Below are 8476 nucleotides of genomic sequence, written 5' to 3' on the forward strand. Positions count from 1 at the left end.
TTCTGATGCCCAGACCCATGCCCTACCTCACTGCCTCTTACACTGCTCTTGGTTATAACCGTTCCTTCCACTTGAGGAAAAAACTATATGAGGCTGGTGCGTTATTAGTTTAATAGGCCAAGGCTTAAAACTTCTCTGATGGAAAACTATTGAGCCACTAACTATAAGTACCCAATGTGAATTGGGATTGTGGCTGAAAAAGAGAGACCTTTTCAGTCATAGCAGAATGCTTTCCAATATGGCAACATGTTTGTGGGGGGTGGATTCTAGAACTTCAGCAGGAGCTAATTTGGGATGGACAAGCTCTCCCTAGCTTATCCTACCAAAGGCCAGTTTTGCATTGGTGCAGGAAACTCTCAGAGTGGGAGAAGTTGCTGTGGCACCGCTGGTAGAGGTTGCCTGCTGCCATTTTTCTTTTTCTTTTCTGGGGAGTGGCAAACTTACATTTTGGTCAAACAGATATTTTAATTTCAATGCATTTTTTTTTGGAATGCAGAATGGGCCAGTGGTTAGAGCAGAGGACTGGTCTGGAAGCCCAACTTTTATGTGAAACTGAACATGTTCCTTTACACCTGGAGGAGGGATAGCTCAGTGGTTGAGCATTGGCTTGCTAAGCCAAGAGGTGTAAGTCAAATCCTTGAGGGAGCCATTTAGGGATCTGAGGCAAAAAACAAACAAACCCTGTTAGGGGCAATACTTGATCCTGCTAGTGGAGGCAGGGGACTGGACCCAATGACCTTTCAAGGTCCCTTCCAGTCCTATGAGATAGGTATATCTCCATATATTATATTACCCTTGCCATGCTTCAGTTTCTCCATTTCTACAAATGACTAATAATACCTATGTCACAGGATCTAATAGGGCCCCAAATCATGTCCTAAATTAGTGTAAAGCACTATTATAATAGCCATTTCTTTTGTATTTGAAGCACTGCTTTTCCCTTCATATATACTGCAGTCAGACCCAACCTGGATATGAGTACAAACATGCAGATGTGAAAAACCGAAGGCCCAATTTTGGAGCCTAGATTGAGGCCACTCTGACAATTTAGCCCAATGGTATCACAACATATGTCACTTTAATCAGTGTCCTCTGAGCAACCAAATAACACGGGGAACCAGTTCAGAGAGGGCTCCTCTTACTTACTCAGAGGTTCTGATTATTTGTAGCCATTTTCAAAGAGAGGAACCCTGAGCACACAGGATTTATGATTTGGCACTGAACTCACCACACAGCCTCTTCCCTGGGATAAATGATTTGTGCTAAAAGAGCCTTGCATGGCTGAGAATATTTTTTGCTCTATATTACTGCAATGAATGCTTGATCAGCATAGTGGTCGGGAATTTTAATATCTGATCTTTTATATGGTTGACAGAAAAATAAATGAGAAAAAAGTCTTAAAGGCTTTTGCATGGGTCTCCTTTATTTTCTGAGCAAAGGACAGGGCACTTATGTGTAGCAAGCTTCCTGAAGGGAAAATCTATTCTACCCACCTACAGCCCACACTTTCAGCTCCAAAGGGTGGAGTCTAGAGTGGATTCTACCCTTTCTCAAAGCAGGGCCCAGGTGGACGACTTCATTCAAGCCTATGCAATAGCAGCAGGATTCCTTCTAATTGTTATTGATTATTTGTATTATTGTAGTTAGTGGAAGCCCTACTCATGGACTAGGGCTCTGTTGTGCTTGGCACTGTACAAAGAATTAAAAGACAGTCCCTGCTCCAAGGAGCTTACAAACTGAGGATAAGACAAGAGAACCAACGGTACAGACAGACTGATGGGGATACTAAGGAAACAATGAGACAATCGGCAGTGGTCTCAGCACACCAACAATCTCACCATTATCAAGTTTGTTGTAGGCAACGTGGCAAAGGAGAGTTTTAAGAAGGGATTTGAAGGCAGACAATGTAGTGGCTTGGCGGACATTGACAGGGAGCACCTCCCAACCCTGAGGAGCAGCGTGGGATGGTGCTTCTTTGGAAATTTAACAATTGGGCAAGGAAGTCTGGCGTCATGGGCTGATCAGCGGCAGGAGTCGACCTTTTGGCACTGAATGAGAAATGATAGGGTGAGGAGAGGCTGCAAAGGGCCTTGAAAGTGAGGATAAGTGGTTTGTTTCATGCAACAGAGAAGAGGGAACCAGCGGAGGGATGCAAAGAGTGAGGTGGCATAGTCAAAGCGATGGGCTAAGAAAATGAGTTTTGCAGCAGCATTTTGAATAGATCTGAGCAGGATGAGATGGCATTTCGAGAGGCCAGAGAACAGGGTGTGGCAGTATTAGAGAATAGAGCCTCCTACAGCCCTTGCATAGGATGTGGAGGATGCTGGATTGGTCTAAATGCTCATCGGCATCTCTGTCTTCCACAGGCACCCCTGCTTGGCTATCCCCATAGGCCAGGGGTTCTCAAACTTCATTGCACTGCGACCTCCTTATGACAACAAAAATTGCGACACAATCCCAGGAGGGGGGACTGAAGCCTGAGCCTGCCCAAGCCAAAGCCTGAGCCCCACTGGCCGGCGCAGGGGGTGGCAAAGCCAAACCCCAAGGGTTTCAGCCCCAGGCAGGGGGCCTGGTACATGAGCCCTGCCGTCCAGCGTTTTGGTCCATGTTGGGGGCTCAGGCTTTGGCCCCAGGACCCAGCAAGTCTAAGCCAGCCCATGCGACGCCATTAAAATGGGGTCGTGACCCACTTTGGAGTCCTGACCCAGAGTTTGAGAACCGCTGCTGCAGACCCATACAGCTCCTGTCCAGACATAGATGGTATAAAGGGCCTTGCACTAGCACTCTGTAACATGGGTAAATTTCACTTAGATCCCAATCCTGCTCCCACTGAAATCTATAGTGATCAGAGGGAGAGGAGTCAGCTATTCCTTTAAACTCCTGTGTCAGAAGAGAAATAAATATTAAACATCCAGACAGTTTCAGGAGTGGGCTAAAGTCATTGCTTTGGATTTAACTATCTTGAGTAATTTTGTGTCATCTCCCAACTTTTCTACCTCACTGTTTACCCCTTTTTTCAGATTATTTATGAATACGTTGAACAGCGCTGGTCCCAGTACAGATCCTTGGGGACTGTTACTTACCTCTTTCCACTGTGAAAACTGACCATTTATTCCTAGCCTTTGTTTCTTATCTTTTAACCAGTTACTGATCCAGGGAGGACCTTCCCTCTCCTGCTATCAATGCATACTTCGCTTAAAAGCTTTCTGAAAGTCCAAGTACACTATGTCCACTGGATCATCTTGTCCAGATGTTTGTTGTCCTCCTTTCAGAATTCTAATAGATTGGTGAGGCACAATTTCCCTTTACAAAAGCCATGTTGACTCTTCCCCAACATGTCATGTTAATCTAACTCTGTTCTTTACTATAGTTTCAACCAATTTCCCTGGTACTGAAGTTAGGCTTACCGGCCTGTAATTGCCAAGATTGCCTCTGGAGCCTTTTTTTAAAAAATTGGCATTATATTAGCTCTCCTCCAGTCATCTGGTACAGATGCTGATTTAAGCGATAGGTTACATATCACACTTAATAGTTTTACAACTTCATATTTGAGTTCCTTCAAAATTCTTAGATGGCCACCACCTGGTCCTGGTGATATTACTGTCTAATTTATCAATTTGTTCCCAAACCTCTTCTATTAACATCTCAGTCTTTGACAGTTTCTCAGATTTGTCACCTAAAAATAATGGCTCAGGTGTGGGAATTTCCCTCACATCCTCTGCAGTGAAGGCTGATGCAAATAATTAATTTAGCATCTCCACAAAGGCCTTGTCTTCCTTGAGTGATCCTTTAACACCTCCACTGATTGCTAGGCAGACTTTCTGCTTTTCATGTACTTAATTTTTTTTCTGTTAGTTTTTGTGTCTTTTGCTAGTTGCTCTTGAAATTCTTTTTTGGCCTCCCTAATTATACTTTTACACTTGACTTGCCAGAGTTTATGTTCCTTTCTATTTTCCTCAGTAGGATTTTACTTCCAATTTTTAAAGGGGACCTTTTCACCTCTATCAACATTTTTTACTCTGCTGTTTAGCCATGGTGGCATTTTTTTTTGTTCCACTTTACTTTTTTAAAAAAATTGTGGTATACATACAGTGTGAGCCTCTACTATACTGTTTTTTAAAAGTTTCCATGCGCTTTGCAGGCATTTCAGTCTTGTGACAGTTCATTTTAATTTCCATTTAACTAGCCTTCTCCTTTCTGTGTAGCTCCTCTATGTGAAGTTAAATGCTAATGTGGTGGGTTTCTTTGGTATTTCCCCCCACACAAGGATGTTACATTTAATTACATTATACTGGCTATTACTGAGCAGTCAGCGATATTCACCTTTTGAATCAGATTCCGTGTTCCACTTAGGACTAAAAAATTGCCTCTCTCCTTGTAATTTCTAGGACTAGCTGCTCCAAGAAGCAGTCATTAATGGTGTCTAGAAACTTTATCTCTGCATCCCATCCTGAGTTGACATGTACCAGTCAATATGGGGATAGTTGAAATCCCCCATTATTACTGGGTTTTCTGTTTATGTAGCCTCTCTAATCTCCCTGAACATTTCACAGTCACCATCACCATCCTGGTCAGGTGGCTGGTAGTATATTCCTAGTGCTATACACTTATTATTCAAGAATGGAATTTATATCCATAGATATTCTATGGCACAGTTAAGATTTTTACTATATTTGATTCTATGCTTTCTTTCACATATAGTGCCACTCCCCCAGCAGAACAACCTACTTTGTCATTCCTTTATATTTTGTACCCTGGTACTGCTGTGTCCCATTGGTTATCATCATTCCAGCAAGTTTGTGTGATGCCTATTATATCAATATCCTCATTTAATACCAGGTACTCAAGTTCATCCATCTTAGTGTTTAGACTTCTAGTATTTGTGTATAAGCACTTAAAATTTGTCAATATTTAGTTGTCTGCCTTCATGTGATGTAATTGAATGGGATTTTTTTTTCGTTTGACTTTCTGTTCAGCTTCTACCCGTACTTTATCAACTTTATCCTCTCCTCTTTACTAGGATATAGAGAATCCCCTTTAATAAATCCTCCCCTAAGGGATATCTCTGTCCAAACTGTGTTTTCCTCCACATGTCAGCTTTCCCCAGCCCTTAGTTTAAAAACTCCTCTACGACCTATTTAATTTTACATGCCAGCAATCTGGTTCTGTTTTGGTTTAGGTGGAGCCCATCCTTCCTGTATAGGCTCCTCCTTTCCCAAAAGGTTCCCCAGTTTCTAATAAACCTAAACCCCTCCTCCCTACATCATTGTCTCATTTACGCATTGAGGCCCTGCTGATCTGCCTTCTAACTGGCTCTGTGCATGCCACTGGAAATATTTAAGAGAATGTTCCCATGAAGATCCTGGACTTTAATCTCTTGCCCAACAGCCTAAATTTGGCCTCTAGGTCCTTTCTCCTACCTTTCCCTGTGTCACTGGTACCTACATGTACCATGACCACCAGCTCCTCCTCTGCACATAAGTCTGCCTCAATGTCTCACGAGGCCCGCCTCCTTCACACCCAGCAGGCAATTCATCATACGAGACTCCCAGTTATCACAATCCCAACTATCTATATTTCTAATAATGGAATCCCCCAATACTATTATTAAATTATTCATGATAGCAGAACAGCTTTAAAGACAGACACCGCCTAAACAGCTCAACTGACTTCAAACAACAATATATCGGAGTCTTAAGAATTGAAAGAAGCCTATGTACTGTACTATCTTTGATGATTGCCACTTGTATCCTTCTAGGCTTTCACACATCAGCTGCGACTGCTGAAAAGAAAGTGCTGCTGTTGTTTTTATAATATAACCATGTGCATTTGCTCCACTTTTACCTCAACCGCTTCTCTGTAAATTAGTGTGGGTGCGTGTAAGTTCCATGGCATTACATAAATTGTTCCACACGGCCCTTACTTATGCCTTTGAACAGCTTCCATTCACACAGGGATATTTTTTCACGGTTAAAAGACAGCACAGATAAGTAAACAAACTGAGATCCAGCAAAGAAGCATATTATTTGCCATATACTGGATCCAAATAGATCATTGGTCAATGGCGTGGTATCCTGCCTCCGGCAATTGCTCCAGCTACCCACATATGTCTGTTGCTTACATAAAAGGGGCATTGTCTTGGGCTGCATTCTTTTTGGAGAAGTGGAGCAAAGGTTTGATATTGCCAACCCCAAGTATTCAAAAACCATCAGTCACCCCTGCCAAGAGCGATAGAACTGTCTTAAAACTCACAATATTTATATCCATGTGTACATGTTTTGGCTTCTTTTTATTTCACATTTGGTTTTTGTGCCTTTAGTGTTCATGTTTCAAGCTTTCGTCTGTAACTGTGATGGCTAGACATTTCTTTTCCTTTTTTGAAAATGAAGGTGGAGATTTTTCATGTACTCACAAGGTGGTTCACCAAGACCTGGAACACCAAATAGCTCAAGTCTCATGTTAAAATGAAAAGAATATCCCCCCACCATTTCAAAGGGAGGGGAAAGATGGCCCAGTGGTTAGGGCACTAGCTAGGTCCTTTAGAGACAGGGGTTCAACTTCCATACAGGCTTCATGTGTGACCTTTGGTGAGTTACTTAATCACTCTGGGCGCTGGTCACAAAGGTATTCAGGTGCCTAAATTCCTTTTAACTAGGTGATAGGTGCCTAAATCCCTTTGTCTGCCACCCTCTGTGCCTCATTTATCTCGCTATAAAAGAGGAATAATAGAACTTCCTGACCTTAGGAAGATAAATGCATTAAAGATTGTGAAGAACTCTGATGCGACTGTAGCTGGGGCCATATCAGTACCTAAAAACAGCTAATCTCCTCACATAGGGCCTAATCCATTTTCAGTAGGAGTTTTTCCATGGAGGGCATAGATCAGCAGGCAGACATTCAGATTAGTATCATGTATAAATCCATGACATCCAGGTTAGAAATCTGCACTGTCCTGTTTATGAATTATTGTGACAACCTGAATAATGTTGGGCTCAAAACAGAAGCTCACATTCAGCCCCTCAGATTTTGGGAACGTACTGATTCAACTTCAGCTCCTATCTTTGTCATTTCAATAACCTCAAATTTGACCACAAAGTTCCTGACTGGCCACAGACAAGCCAAATTTGAAGTTGAAAAGACTTTTATTGAGAAGTTAGGAAGGAGACAAAGTCTATCTATCTAAAATGCTTATATGGCCCCCCATTACTGTAATATCTGAGCACCTCACACTCTTCAATTTATTTATTCTCACCCCTCCCCTGGGAGGTAAGTGCTATCATCCCTGTTTTACAGAAGGGGAACTGAGGCACAGAGAGACTTGTGACTTGCCAAAAGGTCACACGGAGAGTCTTTGGCAAAGCAGAGTTGAATTTGAGTCTCTCAGGCTCTCTGACTACTGCCCTAACCAGTGGATCATCCTCCTTCTAAGACTGGGTCAGTAATGCAAAGCGATCGTTAATCTTAATTATGAAAGTATCGGTTGCCACAGAGGCCTGGACTACACTGGGGGGGATCGATCTAAGTTACGCAACTTCAGCTACATGAATAACGTAGCTGAAGTCGATGTACTTAGATTGACTTACTGTAGTGTCTTCACCACGGTGAGTCAACTGCTGCTGCTCTCCCGTCAACTCTGCCTGCACCCCTAGCCGAGCTGGAGTACAGGAGTCGACAGGAGAGCACTTGGGGATCGATGTAATGAGTCTAGACTAGACACGATAAACGATCCCTGCTGGATCGGCCGCCGCCATTGCATTCGTTAGTTAAGACATACCCTAAGTAATAATATTGTATTTACATACATAGGGCCTAATTCACCATATTCTTACCTTAGTTTTGCATGGGCATAACTCTATTAGTCCTGCTCCCATTCCTTTCCTTCAGTGCTGTTACATCAGCATAAAACTGCAGACGCAGGTTGCAGAATCAGGCGCATATTATTGTTTATATATGGGAGAAAGACATGCAGAGAATGTGAAATCCAAGAAGTTTGCAGAAAGTTGCTGCTCACTCTGTAGCTGTGAATACTGTGCGTGCAACTTCACTAAGGTTCTCTTCTCTTGCAGGGTAACAGAAATAAACTAAGCTGTTTATATTCCTTTCCCCCTCCTCCTCTTTTCATGGTTTTTTTTTTTTAACAAAAGACCTCGGTTTGTTCCAAGAGGAATAATAGAACTTCCTGACCTTAGGAAGATAAATGCATTAAAGATTGTGAAGAACTCTGATGCGACTGTAGCTGGGGCCATATCAGTACCTAAAAAAAGCTAATCTCCTCACATAGGGCCTAATCCATTTTCAGTAGGAGTTTTTCCATGGAGGGCATAGATCAGCAGGCAGACATTCAGATTAATATCATGTATAAATCCATGACATCCAGGTTAGAAATCTGCACTGTCCTGTTTATGAATTATTGTGACTACCTGAATAATGTTGGGCTCAAAACAGAAGCTCACATTCAGCCCCTCAGATTTTGGGA

This window comes from Mauremys reevesii, linkage group 3 (assembly GCF_016161935.1).
Source record: "Mauremys reevesii isolate NIE-2019 linkage group 3, ASM1616193v1, whole genome shotgun sequence".
NCBI classification, from domain to species: domain Eukaryota; kingdom Metazoa; phylum Chordata; order Testudines; family Geoemydidae; genus Mauremys; species Mauremys reevesii.